This window comes from Monodelphis domestica, chromosome 2, assembly GCF_027887165.1.
Source record: "Monodelphis domestica isolate mMonDom1 chromosome 2, mMonDom1.pri, whole genome shotgun sequence".
Classification (NCBI taxonomy): domain Eukaryota; kingdom Metazoa; phylum Chordata; class Mammalia; order Didelphimorphia; family Didelphidae; genus Monodelphis; species Monodelphis domestica.
In genome coordinates, this window is record NC_077228.1 from 515592466 (window position 1) to 515614287 (window position 21822).

The window sequence follows — 21822 nt, forward strand, 5'->3', positions numbered from 1 at the left end:
CTTTTTACTTATATTATTTAGTATATAAGTATATGTTATATACTTATATTATTTCATTTGCTTCTTATAATAATCCTGAAAGGTAGGTGAAATTATTATTCTCATTTTATAGATGAGGAAACATTTAAAGATGAGGCAAAGAAAATAAATTATTTGCCCATGATCACTCAATCACGCATCTTTCCTCTCCTTGTTGCCTGTGTGACCTTGGGTGAGTCCCTTCATCAACCTCAATCTTGCCTTCCTTAGCTGTAAAATGAGGAGAGTGGACTAGATGACTTTTAAGGTCCCCTTTAGCTTTAAATCTAAAAATACAGAAGCAGAAAGTCTGATTTCTATCCTCAAGGAGCTTTTTCATGTTCTTGGACTGATTTCTTTCCATTTTTTTTTAAAGGCAGAATCTGCTAATTTGTAGGGTTTGAAATCTCGCCAGCGCCATTGTCCAATGCTGAGGGTTGCTTGGAGGGAGCTGTTTGCCCAACCCTTGCAGACAACTCCCAGTCCCCTTCCTGCCACTGGAGCAACCTCAAGAGTGCAGTGAGGCCAGGGCAGCCAGGAGTCTAACGTAGGGCATCCAAGGCCATAGCGGTGCTCCGTGGGGTTGGTATCTCGAGCTTCGACCTATCTCTGAATGGTGGGAAGCATTTCAGGGGACTGGAACACCCAGACAGAAGTTGGAAAGCAACGACTTGGCACTCCTTAGTGGAGACCAGCTCAGGGAAGCATCTTTTCTCAGTGCCCTCCCCGAGACGCTGTCAGCTGGGTGTGACCCAAGGTTTATGGCTCCAGCAGATTCGATTTCTTAGAGCTCAGAGCATATGTCAAGTGAATTCTGTGTCTCTGGCAGGTTATTACGCATTGAATTAGTATGATAAAATAAAAACTGTAATAAAACTGTACCGCACTCTTAAATTGTTAAAATTTATTATCAAATGTGCATAGTTATTAACTGATTTCCCCTGGCTGGTGCTTGCCTGAGTGCCGAGCTGGGGAGGATGAAAAGTAACGCTGTCAAGGCAAGCCGGAGCTGGAGCCTTTGGAAATCCCAAGAGATTCCCAAATGGAGCAGCCGATGTCTCATTCGGATCCCTCGTCTCCAAGTGCGGGACTTGGCGTGGTACAGTGGAAAATGCCCCGGGCTCTAGAGTCAGAGGACCCAAGTTCAGATCCCACCTTGGACACTCCTGATGTGCAGGACCTGGGGCAAATGACGCCAACTCTCCCATCCATAGCTTCCATGAATGCAAAAATAAGGGGGCAGGACTAGTGCATTCCAAGGTTTCTTTAAGCTTTGAATTGATGATTCTGTGACAAATTTCTACCTAGCCGCTTGATAGTCACCATTAATCATCATTCCAATTCACCATGCCATTTCCCATCTCCATACATTTGCGCCATTTATTTTTCACATAAGGGGTGCAGTTCCTCCTTTTTTTCTCAGAAGCCTTACCTTATCAAGACTAAGCTTGAAGCTAGCTCTTTCTTTCTTTATGAAGTCTTTCTATATTCCCTCCAACAACAAATACATGGTTTCTATTTATCTTTTTTTTTAAACCCTTACCTTCTGTCCTAGAATCAATACTGTGTATTGGTTCCAAGGCAGCAGAGTGGTAAGGGCTGGGCAATGGGTGTTAAGTGACTTGTCCAAGGTCATACAGGTAGGAAGTGTCTGAGGCCAGATTTGGACCTCCTGTCTTTAGGCTAGGCTCTCAATCCACTGAACCTCCCAGCTGCCCCCTCTGTTATCTTTGAGTATTTTATAGTTGCACAATAGAATGTAGATTCCTTGAGGGTAGATGTTTTGTTTCTGTTTTTGTGCAGTTTGAACTTTGCCTAGTATCTGGCACATAGTGGGTATTTGACAGATGGTTGTCAAATTAATGAGTGGTATGAGGAAATGGAATCAGAGGACTTGAGTGCCTTTTATTACTTGTGTGGCCATGGGAAAACCACTTAACCTTCTTGGGTCTCAGTTTCCTCCTTGGTAAAATGAAGGGGTTGGACCACATAGCCTCTGAAATTCCTTTCAGTACTGGATCTATGAGCCTATGATTGCCCCATGACCCATTTGATTTCAGGACCCCACTGTCCTCACCCTCCCAGGTACAAAGAACTATTTTCTATAGGATGCTGAATAATCTCTCCACGTCCCACAGGGTCACAGAGAATCTTGTGGTCTCTCTGAGACAGGAGAGAGATGTGGCATCAGTCGATGGGGCTCAGATGGAGCTGAGGCACCCAGGTCTAACCCTCATACAAACCGCCATGCCCTTCTTCCATGGCCATTGAGGCAACCCAGGAAGGACTCAGAGCAGGTTTTCTGGCAACAGTTCTCTCCCCCTCACTGCTGCTTTCCTTCTTTGTACATTGTCCTCTGGTGACATCTCCTTCCCTCTGGTGTTATTGACCAACTATTTATCTTCCCTGCGGCATTACTGACTGACTATATTATTGACTATTCTGGGATTCAGACCAAAGTCTTGGCCTTTCCACATCTACCTTGCTTTATCTGTGGTCGTTCCTAATGTGCAGGTTTTTGTTTCCTTGATCAAAGCTACCTTTGATGTTTATTTTAACTGTGCTAAGATGTATTGGGGGAAGGAGAAGAAAAGCCCACAGAGGTTGGCAACCTCCTAGGAATGATCCCACTTGGTCAGCCATTTCAATGTTTAACCATATTTTCTTGGACAGCACAAGGCTAGAAGTAGTAGATAACACCCTGGGTGACAGTCAAGATCCAACCAGATCTCAAAAGGCTAGATCCCAAAGTTGCCAATAATAAACAGTCAATCATTAAACATTTAACAAGCACCTATCATGTCACCATATTAAGCACTGAAGATGCAAATAAAAAAAGAAAGACAGTTCTTGCCTTCAAGGAGCTTCCAATATAATTGAGAAAGACAACATACCAAAGGAAGCTGGAAAGGGAAATAGGGGAGACAGTCTAGAGCTCTATCATTCCATTGAGAGGTTTGATTGGAGGTTGTAGGTTGGAAAGAGTGATAGGCTTGGCTTCAAATCATGCCTCTGATATTTCCTTGATATGATACTTCCTCAAAAGGAAAGTCACTATGTCTTGCTGGATTATGGTTTCCTCTTTTGTAAAATGGAGGTAATGTGTGGCCGTGGTCAAATCACTTAACCCTGATTACCTAGCCCTCACTGGTCTTCTGTCTTAGAATTGATACAAAGACAGAAGGTAGGATAAAAAAATAGAATTGAGGTAACACTACCTGGAGTTGTTTATCTGTAAGAGCTGCTATGAGACTCCAGTGAGACAATGGGTATGAAGTTCTTTATCAGCTTAATATTATTTGTAATTACTATTGAAGAATGATGCCTACATTTAATAAGATTGAGCCCATGCACCATTCTGAATCATTTTCCTTTCCACGCCATCCATTGCCCTGGCTGGAACAATGATGTATGTGCCCAAGGACAAGATGTAGATAAGACTAGGCAGTGGGTTTTGACAGTTCAGATTCTTACATGCTTGTGAAAAAGAAACGGACCTCCGAAAGGAGATACTTTTGATAGGGAAGGACCTAGATGGATTGGTGGGAAAAAAGTCACCTAGGAACCTTCCCAGGGCCAGTGAAGCACAAAACCATTGAGACTGTATGAAACACAAGTTTATTTTGTTTATTAAGCTTAGGGAACTGATCACTAAGATCCCAAAATATCCCTGTCTACAAAGCTCAATCTCCACCCACTTCCTATGCTCCTCTCAAGAGAAAGCTCTTCTGGTCTTCTTAAACCCTTCTTGTCAGCTCCCTGATCTTATCTAACCCCCCCAAAACCATCTGACTGACTATCTATACTAAGTATCTCAGATTAATAATCTACTAACCTTAATCGTCTCTAAAAGGGCTAGTAAAAATGGATTCAGAAGTAGAATGAGTCCTTCCACAAGACTAGGGTTGGCTTCTTAGGTAAAAACCCAAAGCCCCAGATCTTAAACCCTTTCGTTTACCTTAGCCAAATTGTGACAGCCAAATTGTCCGCAGCACTTCAGGGAAATTCAGATCTTCTCCTAGGTATCTTCCAAGCCCAAACCCTCCAAGTTTCTCGACAAAACTAGTCAGGTTATAGGAGCTGATGGAACAGGTGTTCTCCCTTCCAGCTCAGGGAAAGGACCATTGTGTAATGACAGTTAACTCAGGTAACTCCCAAGACTCTCCTCTGCAATGCCTTCTCCTTCCAGAATCTTTTCCAAGGGTTCTTGGCTAAATTCTCCTCTCTCCCTTTTAAAGACAACTTTGCATTTTCCCTCATCCCTTATCCCTCTATCCTTATACTTGCATCCCAATTTCTTTCAGACCCTAGGCATGGAAAACCATGCCGCGGTTGCATCACAATATTATACACATAAAAACTAACTAGATTATAACATCATGTAAAAAATGTTTTATAGCCTAGTCCCAGTTATGACATTCTACTCAGCAGAACTTCATTGACTCCCCATTGACTGCTAAATGAAGGTTTAAGGGCCTCCTCCCTTAACTTGTTTTCAAAACTCACTATAAAATGATGTCAGCTTTCCTTTTTAGTATGGTCTCTTACAACTCACAGAACCCAAGAATCTTGGAGTTAGACAGGATCACAGATGTCATCGGGTCCAATTCACACTTGAATAGGAATCCCTCAACAACCACCCAACGATTGGCCATCCAGTCTTCTCTTGAAGACATTTAGTCATAGGAAAATGACTATCTCCTTGAGCTGTCCATTTCATCATCTGGATGATTCTCATTATTAGGAAGCTTTCTTAAAGTCAAGATTAAATCTACTTCTCTACATTTTTTACTCATTACCCCTAATTCTGTTCTTGGTCAAGCAGAGCAAGACTAATCCTCTGACACTTCAAGGCCCTTCAAACACTTGAAGACAACGACCATGTATCTCTTCCAGCTTCTCTTTTCCAGAATAAAGATTCCCACTTCCTTTAGTCAATAGATCCATGACATCCATGACATGAACATAACATTCTTTACCATCCTGGTCACTGTCCTCTGGATGCTCTCCAATTTATCAACGTCTTGCCTCAAATGTGGCACCTAGAACTGAGCATAATACTCATGATCAGTAGGGTAGTACTACTTCATCCCTGAGTCTCAACACTATGCTTTTCTTAATAACACCCAAGATTGCATTCATCTTTCTGGCTGCCACATCATACTTGTGACTTACCTTGAGTTTATAGTTCACTAAGACCCTCAGATTTTTCACTTAACCCCCATTGCCTAGCCCTATCTTTCTTCTGCCTTGGATCCAATACACAGTATTGATTCTAAGCCAGAAGAGAAGAGTTAAAAATCAAAAAGATAGGGAACCTGATGCAATGTTCTAAATGTGTCCAACAAGGCTCCAGAAGTATAGCGAGAAGTATCTTGAAGAGGTTCAGCCCTTCATTTATTCTCTTACTGGCTCCCAGGAGGCACTGGGAAAAAACACCATCAATTCAACAAGAGTCTGCCCATGTCTTTATAATCCAGGAGGCTGACCGAGGCTGTGGATCAATGTCAAGCTGAGTTCCTGAGCCAGAGTCATCCAAAAGACAGATTATTGTTTCTAGACTACAGGAAAAAAGTGTGACTAGATGATTAGGTTTCTGCCTTCTAAAATAAAAAAAGAGAATATTGGGGTAAAGGAACTCAAAGGTTGAAGGCCATGTACCCATATAAAATGAGGGACAGGTTAGAGCAGGAAATATATGAAGAAAATAATGCTAGATAGAGGTCTGAGTTTGAATCTTGCCTCTGCCCCCTTGCTAGCTGTGTGATTTTCCAAATCATCTTATCTTTCTGAGCCTCAGATTCCTCATATGTGAAATGATGCAGGTGGTCTAGTTGAGCCCTGAGGTCCCTTTGAACTCTAAATCTCTGGTCTGGAATCAATTCTTTCTGTCTATTTGGAAGCTTTCTTTCCTTCTTTGGAGATACATAGATTTGAGGTTCTGAGCTAGTTAATCAGCTAGTTCTTTAGCTTGAGAACTGGGCATTCTTTCTATATCCCAGAAGGAAAAGAAAAATAAGAGCTGGCATTTACACAGTGTTTTAACAATTGCAAAGTACTTAACATACACTATTTTATTTTTCTTTATACCCAACCTTAAGAGGTATAGGCTACTAGGTAGTATAATGGATAGAGTGCCAAGCCTGGAGTCAGAAAGACTATCTTTCTGAGTTCAAATTTGGCCTTAGACACTTAGTAGCTGTGTGACTCTGGACAAGTCACTTAATCCTGTTTGCCTCAGTTTTCTCATCTGTAAAATGAGTTTGAGAAGGAAATAGCAAACTATGCCTGTATCTTTGCTAAGAAAACCTTGAGGGATCACAAAGAGTCAGACATGATTGAAAAATGACTCAACAACAACAACAACAACAACAACAACAACAACAACAATAACCCATGAGACATGAATGCTCATATTTGACAAATAAAAGAATAAACGTAGTCTCAGAGAAGTTGGATGACTTGCCCACGGTCACATAGAGTGGGATTTGACTACACTAGGTGACTTCAAATCCAGCCCTGTAGACACTAGGTCACCGTGCCTCTGTAAGGAAGGAAGACTGGACCCAGACGTGGGTATTTGTAGCACAGGCACTGTTGTTCGAAGACTTTGGGGAGTCCAACGAATGTAGGCTCTTGCTGGACAGGATGCTTCTTGGTGATGGTTTCTGACAGTAATCCTCATTAATGAAGCCTCTGTGTCTAATGAGCACCCAGTGTTCATGAAGAGCTCTTGGTTTTCTGAGTCCCACGCCAAGGTTGCCACCAAAAAGAGAATAAGCATTTAGAAAATAATTACACATCTGGACAAATCTGTTTCAGTCTACTGGCTAGAATATAATCAAATTAAAATATAATGAATACATTCAAACACACAATGCCTGATTAAGTAGTCACTTAGGAATGGCAATCTCTTGAAAAAAGAAGCATGCTGCTAGTCAGAACTGTAGTCTGGGAAAGTCTGGGTTCCAGGAACCCTTGGGCCTAGAAAATCACAACACGATTGTAATTTATCTTCTTGTCACTTTTCATTTCTGTCCTAATTTACTCCCCCCTGATCCCTGCCCATAGTTTCAGACTGTTTTGGATAATGTGATCATACTGCATAACTTGAAAATCAAGCTTTTACTTTCCAGAGTTGAATCCATCTAAGAAACATTTACTAAGCACCTACTATGTGCAAGATACTCTACTAGGAAGTGGAGGGAAAATGGCAGTTTCTATTCTCAAAGAGTTTATTTTCTACTTAGGGATAGAGATGAGTAAATACATGGGCATTTGGGAAAAAGGAGAGCTCCAACTATTGAACTAGCGGTGGGGATCAAGCAATCAATACATTAACAATCGTTTTCTAATCCCCTACTATGTGCCAGTCATTATGCTAAGCAGGGGGGACCAAAATACAAAAATGAAACTGTCCATGCCCTCGTTCTGTCAGGGGAGACGGCGTGTATGTAGCTTTTGGGGCAATTGTTTTTTAGTCAAGTTCATCTCTTGGTGACTCCATTTGGAGTGTTCTTGGCAAAGTTGCTGGAGTGGTTTGCCATTTCCTCATCCAGCTCATTTGACACATGAGGAGTGTGAGCCAAGCAAGGTTGAGTGACTTTCCCCAGGTCACACAGCTAATGTCTGAGGCTGGATTTGAATTCATGAAGATGAGTCTTCCTGACTCCAGGTGAGTGCTCTAGCTAATGTGCCACCTAGCTGCCTTATGTAAAAGCATATAGAAAAGAAATATGGAGTAATTTTGGAGAGAGGAAGGGCACTAACAGAAGGGAAGACTAGGAAAGGTTTCATGGAGAAGGTGCTGCTTGATCCGAGTTTTAAAGGAAAATAGAGATGCTAAGAGGAAGAAATGAGAAGGGAATACCTTTCAGAAATGGGGGTTGGCTAGTGCAAAGTCTCGGAGATGGGAGATGGAGAATTGGGAGAGAGCAATAGCAAGAAGCGCAAGTTGTCTAGCCTGTAGAAGGGAGAAAGGAGAGAAATGTACAATAAGATTGGGAAAGGTAGATGGAGGCATGGCTGTAAAGCATTTTAAAATGCCAAACAATAGACTGTATTTGTTCGTGGAGGGAAAAGGGAGCCCCTGGAGATTATTGAGCAGCAGAGCAACTTGGTCAGATTTGGGGTTGCCATTTTGGTAGCTGAGTGGAGAATGGATTGGAGAGAGCAAGACTTTATGTAATGGTTGAGCATTGGAAGAAGTCAAGGGAAGTGAAGATGAGGAGGAGATATATCCTGGGCATAAGGGATGACCAGGACAAATATGTAAAGATGGACTGTTGAGTTCAGAGAGCAATTTGGCTAAAATAGAGTATTTGTGAAGGGGGTTAGTATGAAGTACAAGTAGATAGATAGAAGCCTGGTTATAGGAGTTTGTATTTTTTCCCAGAGGCAATAGGAAGCCATTGAAAATTCTGAGGAGAATTATAGTAAGCCGTGTGCCTTGGGAAGGCATGGAGGATGGATTGGAGAGGGGAAGAGCTCCAAGTAGAGAGACCAGCTGGGAGACTATTGAAATAGCTGTTGTCCACATAAGAGTGATTACACTTTTAAGCACTACATAAATGTTATTATTATTATTAGAATAAAGAAAAAGGAAAAGCTGAGAGCTGTAAAGGAAGACCCAATGAGACTTAGTAATTGATGGGATATGGTGGTATGATGGGTCAAAGATGACTACGATTTCTGAGCTAAGTGACTGAATCTGGTATCCTCAACAGAAATAAGAAAGTTTAGAGGAGGAGATATTTTGGACAGGTGGAATTTGAGACACCTATGGGACATTTGGCGCCCCCTTGGCTTCCAATGTATTTTAATGATGGTCAGTCAATCAATAAACATTTTTAAGCATCTATTATGTGCCAGCACTAACTATATTAGCCACTGGAGATACAATGAAAGGCAAAAGACAGTCCCTGTTCTCAAGTAGATTAAAATCTAAACGTCTCCTCCCACTAATCCAGTTCACACATGGCTATGACATCATTCATTGCTCTCCTCAACAACCTACGCTGTTCACTACCTATGAGTTCAAACTTGCTAGTTTAGTGTTCAATTTTTCTTCCCCACCCCTGCCCCAAACTTGACCCTATCATAAAGTTCTAGCCTTATTTCCTATTATATGAACCTTCTATACTGACCCAACTAATCGTACTTGCTGTTCCCAAACATGGTTTACTTTTTTTTTAACTTTATCTTCTGTCTTAGAATCAGTACTATTAGTTCCAAGGCAGAAAAATAGTAAGGACTAGGCAATTGGAGTTAAGTGACTTGACTAAGGTCACACTAGGGCGTCAAATTAGAACTCAGGTCCTCTCAAACATATGTTACTTTTTCATGATTTTTATCCACAATTCTTCCCACCTGCCATACTTCTCCCAGTACCAAAACCCAACCCTTCTCTAAGAAAGATTCAGAAGAGATCCCACGTCCTCCATGAAACCTTTTTCAGATTGCTACGGCTAGGGAGAACTTGTGGCATTATAGACCTAGAGCTATTGAGAGTTGTTAGTGTTGGGTTTTCCAGTGATTTATGGTAGCCCATGGCCCTTGGCTTCTTTCCTGAACAAACTTTGGCTCCAAAGTAAGTCTCTGGTGTCAATACTGACTTTGCCCAGACAGCCAATATTCACTGGATCATGGGCAACTTTTTTCTTTTTTTCAATTATCTTGTATTTCCTTAATCTAGTGTTTATGTTGTAAACCACATTCCTTCCCTTCCCTCCCACAAAAGTAAGCTTTTTAAGGACAGGACCCAGCACAGTAGTAAGGATATAATTGGCTCTTTATAAATGTGTGCTGGAATCCAGCAGCCCTAGGTAGTGGGGATGACCAAAAGAAGGGACATGCCACTGGACATATGCTTTGTTTTCTAGGACCTGGGGCACAGCATCCTTGCTTCTGATGGGGAACCTTAAAGCCCTGCTAGCCCACACTCTTGCCTTGGGGAGATGAAACCCTCAATGATTTTAAGCAAATCACTATTTCCTCATCTTTTAACAGTCTGCAGAATTAAGTGAGCCTGATGCTGGAGATTGGGAAAAGGAGCCACAGACCTAGGGCTGTTACTGTTTTCCTATTGGCTTGCTCCTTTGCTTCTTATCATTCTAAAGTTTCTTCTAGGGGTTAATTTCCTGGTGCTGGGAAAGGAGACTAACAAATCAGGCCCCTCAAAAAGTGTTAAAAAATTATTTAAAGCATTTTACTTTCCTTGTGCTGGCCTGAATCCCCCAACCCTACTGATCAGCAATTATTGGCACTCTTCAGTTTCAGTTCCTTTGGTTTTTGACTTAGGATCATGGTAGATTTTGAGCCGGAATAGACTGCTGTCCAAACACATCATTTGATTATGTTAACTTTTTTTTCCAGATCAATAAACAAGCACTGAGTAAGTATCTGCTGTGTGCCAGGCACAGAGGAAAGTTAAATAGGAGGTCCTGCCCTCAAGAGGCTTACACAGAAGGTGAAATGATATCTAGGTTGCTCAGTGGAAAGAAAGCCAGGTCTGGAGCTGGGAGGTCCTGGGTTGAAATCTGGCCTCAGACATTTCCTAGCTGTGTGGCCCTGGGCAAGTCACTTAATCCCCATTGCCAAGTCCTTACTGCTCTTCTGCTTTGGAACCAATACTTAGTACTGATTCTAAGAACGAATATAAAAAAAGTAATTGGTTAGGAAGGGGGGTCCAAGGACTATTGGAAGGGACTTCATAAGTCTTCTTTTGTAGGACTTTGCTTTTCTTTTTGAGGGGAGCACTAGAGATTTCTTTAATTATGTACCAGGTACTCTGCTAAGTTCTGAGGATAGAAAGGAAAGCAAAAACAATCCCTGTCTTCAGGGAATATCCATTCTAACAGGGAAGACATCAAGTAAATAACTAGGTGCAAAGAAGATCTATACAATAATAGAGGAAAGGCAATCTGAGAAGGGAAGGTACTATCAGTGGATGGGAACCAAGAAAGGCCTCTTGAGGAAGCTAGGTCACTAAGTGGTTGGAGAGTCAGGCTCAGAGACAGGAGGTCTTGGGTTTAAATCTGGTCTCAGACACTTCCTAACTAGTTACCCTGGACAAGTCACTTAACCCCCATTGCCTAGTCCTTCCTGCCCTTCTGTCTTAGAACTAATGCACAGTATTGATTCTAAGACAGTAGGTAAGGGTTAAAAAAAAAGGCCTCCTGCAGAAGGAGTAGATTTTGAAGGGAATCTTTATTTTCTTTGAAATAATAAATATTTAATATAAGACTCTAATGAAGGGTCACAATTGACTATATTATCTTTTTATGGAGTTATCATTTATTTTAATTGTTTTATATAATATAACAATAATATATATTATTTATTATAAATGTAATAAATAATAATAAATATTCTTATTCAACAGTTCACATTAGCTATGTCCAAAAATCTATATCTCATTCTTTTTTATCCCTTCTCTCCTCCCCAAGAAGGCAGGTAATATGATATAGATTATACATATATTGTCATATAATACACATTTTCTTGTTCATCATGTGAAACACAACACATATTGCTTACACCAGAGAAAAATTAATGGAGGAAATAAATTGAAGAATGGTAGGTTTTGATCTGCATTCAGACTCCTGTTCCTTCTATGGCACTGAATGCCCTTTTTCATCATGAGGCCCTTATAGTTGACCCAGGTCCTTGCTTTGTTGATAATGCTCAAGTCCTTCATAGTGTAAAATTTAGAGTTAAATCTTAAATAATAAAAATATTATATTTTAGGAGATTTATTAATGATCATTAGAAATCAAGGAATAAAGAGGATACAAAATAAGACCACATGCCAATGGCTGATTAGCCATTTCAAAATTCTCACACTTCACTTACCACCACCACCATGTTTGCTGTATCATGCCAAAGAGAGAGGGAGAGTCTCAATGCCCACTGACTTTATCCTTTATCAACAGGAAGTATGTAATGACAGGAAGTCAGTGGGCTCTCGGGAAATGTAGTTCTTTCTTTGGGTAACAGATTTTCAATTATACATTACTTGATCATCATCTGTTACTGTTGTTACCATGTACAATTTTTTTTTTGGTTCTGGTCACTTCATGTTGCATCACTTCATAGACATCTTTACAGGTCTTTTGGGATCATCTTGTTTTTGTCATTTCTTTTGGTGTGATAGCATTCCATTACAATCACATACCACAACTTGCTCAGCCATTTCCCTATCGTTGAATATCACTTCGGATTCCACTTCCTTGAAGTGACTCTCCAAGAAAGACAAGGAAACTAAGAGGAAGAGATGAGGGAGAACATTGTCGGCATGGCGGACAGTCATGGAGATGGGAGATGGAGTGGTGGGTTGGAGGAACTCTGACTAGGCGGGTCTAGCTAGATCATGGAGTACATCGAGGAGGAGAACATCTAAGAAGATTTGGAGCCTGCAGGGTCAAGAATGGCTTTGTGTAGAAGGAGGCACTTGAGCTGACTCTTGAAGCAAACTAGGTATTCTGAGAGGCTGAGATCAAAAGGAAATACATTTTAGGCATGGCGGATAGCCAGGACATTTCTTGGAGATTGTCATATTATGTGTGAACAGCAGTCAAGGGCCAGAATGTCTGATGATGGAGTACCCTAAGGGGAGTGATGTATAAGGAGGCTGGAAAGGTAGCTTGGGGTCAGACTCTGAAGGCTTTAAAGGCAAAATAGAGGACTTTATGTTTGCTCCTTGAGATCACCGGAATTTATCACGTAGGAGAGAGGCATGGAAGGATTCACACTTAAAGAAATTCATTTTTGAAGCTATGTAGAGGACTGACTGAAGAGGGGAGAGACATGAGGCAATGAGATCGATTAGGAAGCTGTTGCAATAGTGTCTTTAAAAAACAACGCTTCCCTCCCCCTTCCCCAACCTTTACCTTCTTTCTTAGAGTCAACACTGTGTATTGGTTCCAAGGCAGAAGAGTGGTAAGGGCTAGGCAATGGGGGTCAAGTGACTTGCCCAGGGTCACACAGCTGGGAATTGTCTGAGACCAGATCTGAGCCCACTATTTCTCATCTCTAATCCTGGCTCTTTATCTAGAGTTGCCTTGTTGCCCTTGTAATTTTCAAAATTAGAGTTAATAAGAGTTAATTATCATATTGGAATTAATTTTTCAGTAAAGAATACTGAGACCCAGGGAGGAAGACAGACTTGTTTAATATCATATATATTGTCATTTGAACCCATATTTGAACCCGGGTCCCCCTTTTATCCTGTGTGACACTGCCTGTGTCCCCATGAGGGACAAATACCTTGTAATTTGGGCAGATAGAACAAATGCAGATGGTTTTGATTAGAGACCCAATTGTGGTGTTCCCTTTTCAGGGGAAAACAAGCTGACCTTCTGTCTGGAGGGCTGTGTTGTCCAAGGAAGGAAGTGGCATGAGAGAACAAGTCTAGGAATCAAGAGAAGGAGAATCTACTCTGATTTCTTCTCCTCATGGCCTTTGTGCTATTAGACTAGTCCCTCTCCTCTTTATGACTTAGTTTCCCTCTCTTCAGAATGAAGCCAACAGGCTGGAAGCTCTCTGAGAACCCTTTCCCAACATGCAGTTCTCTGATGTATCCTCTGGGGATTCATTGGCTCTTGGACAGACCCACTTTTGTCCTGAATATTGACCTGTTGGTAGGTATGGAGAAGGAGGATCTTGATACCAGAATGTATTTATACAGGAATGGTCCTAGGTTCAGGGCAAGGGGTGTATATCTATAAAGGGATTTATAAGGACCTCCAAAAGGTCAGCCTGGCCCAGTCTTTTCTTAAAGTCTCTTTTGGTGTTTGCTATTTCCACCATTAGAATTACAGAATCAGATTTATGGCTGAAAGGGAGGACCCTAAAAGCCGTATTGTCTAACCCCTTTATTTTATAGATGATAAAACTGACTCCTAGAGAGGTTGATATCCTTGGCCACACAACTGGTAAGAATTGAAGGTGACATTTGAACTCAAGTCTTCCTGACTTGAAGTTCAATCCATTATCCGTCAGGCCACACTGTCTACCCCTTTCTTGGGTACTCATATGAAAGGGACCTTAGAGATAATTTAGTCTAACCTCATTTGACAGATCAAGAAGTTGAGGTCTTGAAATTGAGATGTAAATGACTAGCCTAGGGACACACTGCTAGGGTTGCAGCTCTGTAGGGACACATTTTTGGAAAGTGCCCTTCAAATGATACTCTATAAACAGAAAACTAGCTGGAGCATTTTGTAGGACTGTCATGCCCACCACCCCATGCCTCCCCAAACTCAGAGGCTCTTGCTAGTTCAGAGAAAACATTTTGAAGCCACTGTGGATGCTACAATGTTCTGCATTCCTTTATTATCAAGAACTCCAGACTCAGTTTAATAGAAAACCAACCTTATGTCTGCAGGTCATTTTCATTTTATCTGGCCTCGCACACAAATGATACAGTCTTGAGATGCCCAGTTCAGAAAGGGCCTCCCATCCTGTGGTTAGATCCTGAGAACTTCTGGATTTCCATTTGAGTAGAATGAGGCTGGTATTTGTGTGTGTGTTAGAAGCCTCAGATAATGGATAACCTGGGAGCTGTCCAAAGGATTCTGGTCCTTTCCTGGGTGACCTTGGCCAATGGCTTCTTCTTTGAAGTGAAGAAATGGCATTTAAAGACCTTAAATCCCCCTCCCAGGTCTGCCCTTCCCTAGGATCTTAGGTGAACTATGGACAAGCCAAGAAGACAAGTAAGAGTCCCTTGCCTGCATGGAAGAGTGACAATGTAGCATGGAATTTGTTCCAGTTTTCAGGCTGGAATCGGGATTTCATAGGATCATAGCCCTGGTGCTGGAAGGGATCTCCGAGGTCAGGAGGCTAACATTTCCTTTTTACAGATAAGCAAACAGGCCCTGGCAGGTTAAGTTACACAGATAGCAAGCATCAGAGATAGGATTTGAACCTGAGTCTCCAGAGGCAGTGCCCCTTCCATGATGCCATAAAAGTCTTCGCAGGATTCAAAAGCAAAACAGAACAACAAACCCTACTTCTTTTCTCTTTATGTTAAGCCTTCTAAAATCACTCAATCATCTATTCAGCCCATAAGTGTTTTTATGACTTTCTAAATTCACTCCATCTGTTGAGGATACAAAGAAAAAGTAAAAGCAGCCCCTCCCCTCAGGGAGCTTACTTTCTATGGCAGAGCCATCCTGTTCCATGCCAGAGTTGGAAGAGCTGGGATGTTTAACCTGGAGAAGAGAAGACTTGTAGGAACATAGGAGCTATTTTCAAGGATTCAAAAGTCACCTGGACTTAGACTTGATCTGTTTTACCCCAGTGGGAAGAATTGAGGCAGAGAAGTGGCTCAGCGGATTGAGAGTCAGGCCTGGAGTTGGGAGGTCTTGGGTTCAAATTTGGCATCAGATACTTCCTAGCTGTGTGACCTTGGGCAAGTCACTTAACTCCCATTGCCTAGCCCTTTCCACTCTTCTGCCTTGGAACCAATACACAGCATTGATTCTAAGATGGAAGGGAAGGGTTTGAAAAAAATGACAAAGAGATAGCAGTTGTATGTCTAACAAGGAAAATCTTAATAATGAGTTAGCCAGAAGTAGAATGAGCATCCTTGAGAGGGAAGGAGTTCCTTTAAGCAAAGGCTGGATAGTCAGTTGTAGAGAGAATTCCTTCTCCAGGAATTGGAATTGGACTAAATGGTCTCCGACATCCCATCCAACTCCAGGAGTCTGGGCTATTTCAGTACATTTCCTGGGCACTCAGAGCATCAGCTGCAAACTCAGGCTTCAAGACTTTACATCCTTAAGTACAGGGCCATCTCAGGAGTGAAATACAGGCCTGGGTGACAATAAGTATTAGCTTTTTTTTTTCTTAGAGAAAGGATCTGGGCAGGCCCTCTTTAGGTCTCCTCCAGGATAGGTAAGGTACAAATCCTCAGGGGTAAGTCAGTCAACTAAAGTAAAGGAAAGTTGGGACAATCTTAAAATTGGCTTTGATTCTCTATCTTTTTCATCAATCAAACAGCAAGAATTTATTAAATACCTACTATGTGCTAGACATGTGTTAGTTGTAAGAGGCACCAAAAAAAAAGACAAAATCTTTACCCTCAAAGAACTTACATTTCATTAAATAGAATCATCTATCTCTGTTTATCCATCAATATTTGCTGTACCTACTATGAGCCAAGCATTATGCTAAGTGCAGAATCTAGAATTAGAAAAAGACTAAGAACCTACCGGATCTAGAGGTTCTTAAATCAAGATCTATAGACCCTCGGCAGATCTGTGAATTGATTTCTGGGTGGTCTGTGAGCTTGGATGGGAAAAAACAACACGACATCTTTATTTTCACTAATCTCTAAGTGAAATTTCACATTTCCTTCAATTAAGAAGGTAGTCAGTGAACTATTCTGAGGAGGGATCCAGAGGCTTCATCAGACTGCCTAAGAGGTAGGTCTCTGAGATAAAAAAGGCTAGAAATCCTTACTCTAGCCCAATGCCTACATTTTTCAAGTGAGAAAATTGAAATTCAGAGAGATTAAATGTTAAGACATTTAGGATCAGAGAATCCTGAATTCAGAACCTAAAGGAAAATCAGAATCTATGGAAAAGGGACTCTTTTATTTTACAGATGAGGGAACTGAGCCCCAAAGAACTTATCTGGCTTACTCAAAGCCCCACAAGTAGTCATAATAATTTGGAGCTGCAAGAGTCTTCAGAGGTTATCTAGTCTTTTATTTTTTTGAGAAGGAAACCCAGGAATGTATCAACACCTAGACTCATTTATCAACTTGTCCAGTGGAGAAGAATGCCCTATTATTTACAGTGTCTGCTTCTCTTCTAACTCTCCATTCAAAATTTATTCATCCAGTGTCCCATTCCCAGATCATCTGAAAAACGAACTGATGTTAATTTGACTTTGAAATTAACCACCTCAGTGGGTCTCAGTTTCATCTTCTGTAAAATCAAGGGGTTGCCCATTCTGACTCCAAATTGAGAGTTCCTTCCATTCTTCCCTGCTCCCTCTTTTGAGTCTGGTTTCCTCAACTAGATTATAAGACTATCTTGAGGGAAGGGGCTATTCCTTCTTCTCTATGATCCCCACAGTCCCTAGCACAGAAATAATCCAATCATAGAGGCTCAGGAAATGCCTGTTGGATCAGGGAGAGAAAGTGGACTGGTAGGGAATAAGGAGACCTGTATTTTACCACAGGGCTCTGCCACTGATTGGCTGTGTGACATTGGGCAAGGTCCTTTCCCTCTCTGGGCCTCTGCTTCTGCATCTAGAAAATGAGGGTATTAAACGAGATGATCTTTAAAGTCCTTTCCAGCTCTAAATCTTAGCAGCTATTTTGAAGGAGGAATAATAAAAGTATGTTGCTCTAGGCTAGGGAAAGCAGCATTCTGGGGTCTGCTGGGAATTAGCCAGAAGCTAAAACCATTAGGACTTTTACTTAGATCAGCCTTTGGAAAGCTTTTAAAGTGATTATGAATTTGCAAGTTGGCTTTGGAAGGTCAAGTTCATGTATTCATTTCTTTATCTTTTCTTCCACTTCTCTCAACTGGTCCTTAAAAAAAAAAAGATGCATCTATTAATTTGAGGATTTGGATTGAGTCAATAGGTATTGAGCAATTCCTGTGAGTTCAGTTCTATGTTGGGGGAGCACAGGAAAAGCTTCTGCCCTTGAATAGCTTTCTGCAGGATATAGATCTCCCTCTTTCCAAAGCGGGACTCCCCTTTCCTTGGCTGAGCATCTGCTCTCCCAACCTGTCAATGGTCAGTGTGGCTTCCCTCTTCCTGGGTCATGGCAGACATGCACTCAAAAGGGCCTGATGGAAGACCTTATTGGGACAGATGAATGCTAGAGGAGATAGCTGCCCATCTGCCTCCAACTCAGGCTCCTTGCACAGTAGCTGGCACTTCTTGGAGAAAGAGTAGCTCTTCCTTAACTGGAAGTGTGTCCAAGTTAGAGCACTTAAGTAAAATGGAGATGGAAGCCATTGAGGCAATTAAATTCCATTTAACAGATGCTTATTATATCCCTACTCTGTGGAATCCAATCCAATTCAACCAACATTTCTTGATTGATTGGGACTGGATCTTCTTATCTTACATAGGCTAGAACTACAGTTGGCCATTCATGACCTGATCTAACTGCTGTTCCACCAGGAAGCTTTGACTTTCTCTGTTGTGACCAGTGATAGTTCACTGCCCCTGATGGTCCACCACTACCACCTTCTCCTTCTCCTCTTCCTTCTCATCTTCCTATTTATCCTTTTTCTCTTCCTCTTCATCTTCCTTTTCCTTCTCCACTTCCTCCTCTTCCTCCTCCTCCTTCTCTTCTTTCTCCTCTTCCTCCTCTTCCTCCAGGGCTCACTATATTGAAGTCAAACTTAATTAATTAGCTTTAGCCATATTTCAGCTTAGAGCTCTCAAGTTCAGTTGATCCACCAGCCTCAGTCATCCCCAGTAGCAGGGATTGTAGGTATGTATCATCCTGTCTTGTAAACCAATTAAACTTTGGCTCTATGCAAGCCAGTTTAATTGAATTCAACTTTGGCTCTATGCAAGCCAGTTTAATTGAATTCAACCAGTACTTATTAAATGCTTGTTATTGTTTAATTGTTCTGTCTTGGGTGACTCTTCATGACCCTGTGGACCATAGCATGATAATACTGTCCTTGGGGTCTTCTTGGCAAAGATACTGGAGAGATTTGCCATTTTCTTCTCCAGTGGATAGGGCAAGTAGAGATTAAGTGATTTGCCCAGGGTTACACAGTTAGTAAATGTCTGAGTCTGGATTTGAACTCAAGTCTTCCTGACTAGCTGCTCTATTAAATCCTTACTATGTCACAACTAAAACTAATCCACTAGGGGCAGCTAGGTGATTCGGTGGATTGAGAGCCAGGCTCAGAGATAGGATTTCCTGGGTTCAAACCTGGCCTCAGACACTTCCTAGCTGTGTGACCCTGAGCAAGTCATTTAACCCCAATGCTTAGCCCTTCCTGCTCTTCTACTTTAGAACCAATACACATTATTGATTCTAAGACCGAAGGTAAGGGTTTTAAAAAAAAACACTGATCTACTAATTAAAGTCAAACCAATCAATCAACATTTATTAATCACCAACTGTGTGCAGTTCAATCTAAACCAATAAATAATTATTAAATGTCTACTTTGTATTATTCAGCCTGGCTCAACCGTCATTAATTGATCACCTGCTGTATGCAACACAATGCATTTTAAACCTACATTTTGTAATTTAGGCAGCTAGGTGATGTAATATATAAAGTGCTAGACTTGGAGTGAGGAACATCTCAATTCAAATACTGTCTCAGATACTTACTTATTTATCTGTGCTTCCCTGGGCAAATGCCTTAACCTCATAGAATCCTGGTTTCCTTAGCTATAAAATAAGAGTAATAACAACCCCAGCCTCACAGGGTCATTGTGTGGCTCAAACAAGACAACACATGTAAAGGGCTTTGCAAACTTTAAGTAGCTAGTAAATGTTAACTATTATTAAATGCCTACTGAGTACAATTCAATTCAACCAACATGTTCTGAGCCTTTTCTATGAGTGAACCAATTCAATAAATACTTATTAAATTCATAAAATTCAAATCAATTTGGTCAATATTTATGAAGTACCTACTATGTGCAACACAATTCAATCAATATTCAATCACCTATGTGTAATATATTCCCAATTCAATCAACATCCATTTGTTACCTGCTGTGTGCAACCCAATCCAATTCTACCTCCATTTATCAAGTGCCTACTGTTTATAATCTAATACAACAAAAAATGTATACCTTTTAGGCAAGACTCTGTGTGGTGTGGGGGAGAGGGAGATGACCTCTCAGTTAGGAAGACTTGGATCTAACTCTGGTCTCCAGGTGAGTCTCTAAGACTAAGCTTCAGAAAAGATTCTAATCTCCATGGAAAGATAGAATTCTTTGCCAGGAACTCTCGATACCCATGAAACCATTTTGTTGTAGCTTAGTCAAGTCTGACTTTATGATCCCATTTGGGTTGTTTTATATTATAAAGATATTTTATTTTACCAATTACACACAATAAATTTCCACATAAGTTTTCTGAAGTTATAGGATCCAAATTGTCCTCCTTGCTCCCCCTTCTTGGAGCTGGCAAGTAATTAGATCTGGGTTATACATGTATTATCATGCAAAACACATTTCCATATTGATCATTTTTATAAGAGAATAATCATATAAAACCAAAACCCACCACTTGGGATTTCTTTGGCCAAAGAGTACTGTGGTGGTTTACCATTTCCTTCTCCAACTCATTTGACAAATGAGGAAACTGAGGCAGAATTAAATGATTTGCCCAGGATCACACAGCCAGTAAGTATCTGAGGCCAGATTTGAACTCAGATCTTCCTGACACAAGGGCCATGTTCCATCCACTTCACCACCTGGCTGCCCTTGTTCTATCATACGTCTGGTTTAAAAAAAACAAGGGGAAGAGGAAATCCCTAAAAATGTCCTATTTCTCAAAGTGTGTAAATTCTGCAAGAAATTCAGCAAGAAAACATAACAAAACTTTAGGAGGGAAAGAATATTAAGCACAAGTAACTGGAAAAAGTAAATAAATAATATAATAAATAATAAAATAAAAATGATAAAAATGATTCACCTTTTTTTTTTTGTGTGTCATGACTCCCTTTTGGTGGTCTAGGAAAACCTTTGGACCCTGCCCTAGTATAACATTTTAAAATAAATAAAACACATAGGATTACAAAGAAAGGATTACAAAAAAAAATATATATATTACAAAATATACACATATATAATACATGTATATATTATACACAGATAATATATATTATGTCCTAGATTTTATGTAATATATGTGTGTATCTCTCTTCATATATATGTGTGTATATGTATATATAAATATATATATGTATATATGGACCCTAGTCTAAGAACTCTTACCTTAGAGCCATATTGGCACATGTGACAGAGCATGCCAGAGGGGGCTGCTCCATTCCCCCTCTCCTGCATGCCTGAGGACATTTCTCTCATCACCCACTCCTCTGCCTACAGCCCAATGGGTGCGCTTCCTCTCTCTCCTCTCTGTAGTTTGGGCATTCGGTCTCTAAAAGGTTTACCATCACTGACCTAGAAGGAGCAGAGAGGTTTTTCCAAAAGAGATAACAGAGGAGTTGAGGCAAGGAGGAAGGAATAAAGAGGGCAGCCCAACTCCATCACCGTAGCCCAGATATTCTAGACAGTCTCATTGCCTCTTCACAGTGGGCACAGTAGTGACTGAAGAAAGAGAGGAGCTATTCCCCTCCATGTGCCAGTGACAATGGGATGGGGTCGCCAAACTCAATTATGGGGGTTCAGGTAGACGATAACCAGGTTGCTATTCGGCAGTGCTCTCCCTAATTGGGCACCAATCGTTCTCTGCCTGAAATTTGCTCTTATAACCTTTAATGTCTTCCAGTGTTCTGAGGAGTGTCATGGCAACTAAAAGCCTACCTGAAAATAAAATAAAATGTCTTTCTTTGTGTGTTCTGCTAATGCCTCTAGAAACTTGGTTTTTGCTGATCTGTTTAACTAGATTGCCCTTTGGAGAGGGGGGTTGTGCAACTGCTTGTCTAAGGAAAGGAAGTTTGATCTCCTGCAGAATTCTTACCAGTGCTAGGTAAACAAGGCTTTGCCCCTGATGCTGAAACCCAGTGGGTGCCGATAGCACCATCCCAGCATGAAGCATGAATCATCTCCCAGAATGTCCCAAAACATTCTTCACCTCCTGCCTGGTCCTAAGTGGAAAAAACTCCCAGTGATGGT

General features: G+C 41.0%; 1 protein-coding gene and 1 long non-coding RNA gene across 2 annotated transcripts in view; one reads left to right on the forward strand and one right to left on the reverse strand.

The window, feature by feature from the left end:
* CALN1 (calneuron 1) overlaps window positions 1-21822 on the forward strand; it is a 529462-nt gene that overhangs the window by 11782 nt on the left and 495858 nt on the right. The gene's annotated exons all lie outside the window — the stretch shown is intronic.
* Window positions 6413-19904, reverse strand: LOC103094423 (uncharacterized). The gene is made up of 2 exons (XR_463478.3): window positions 19813-19904; window positions 6413-6759 (listed from the first exon to the last, which is right to left on the reverse strand). It is a non-coding gene; the product is annotated as an uncharacterized LOC103094423 (long non-coding RNA).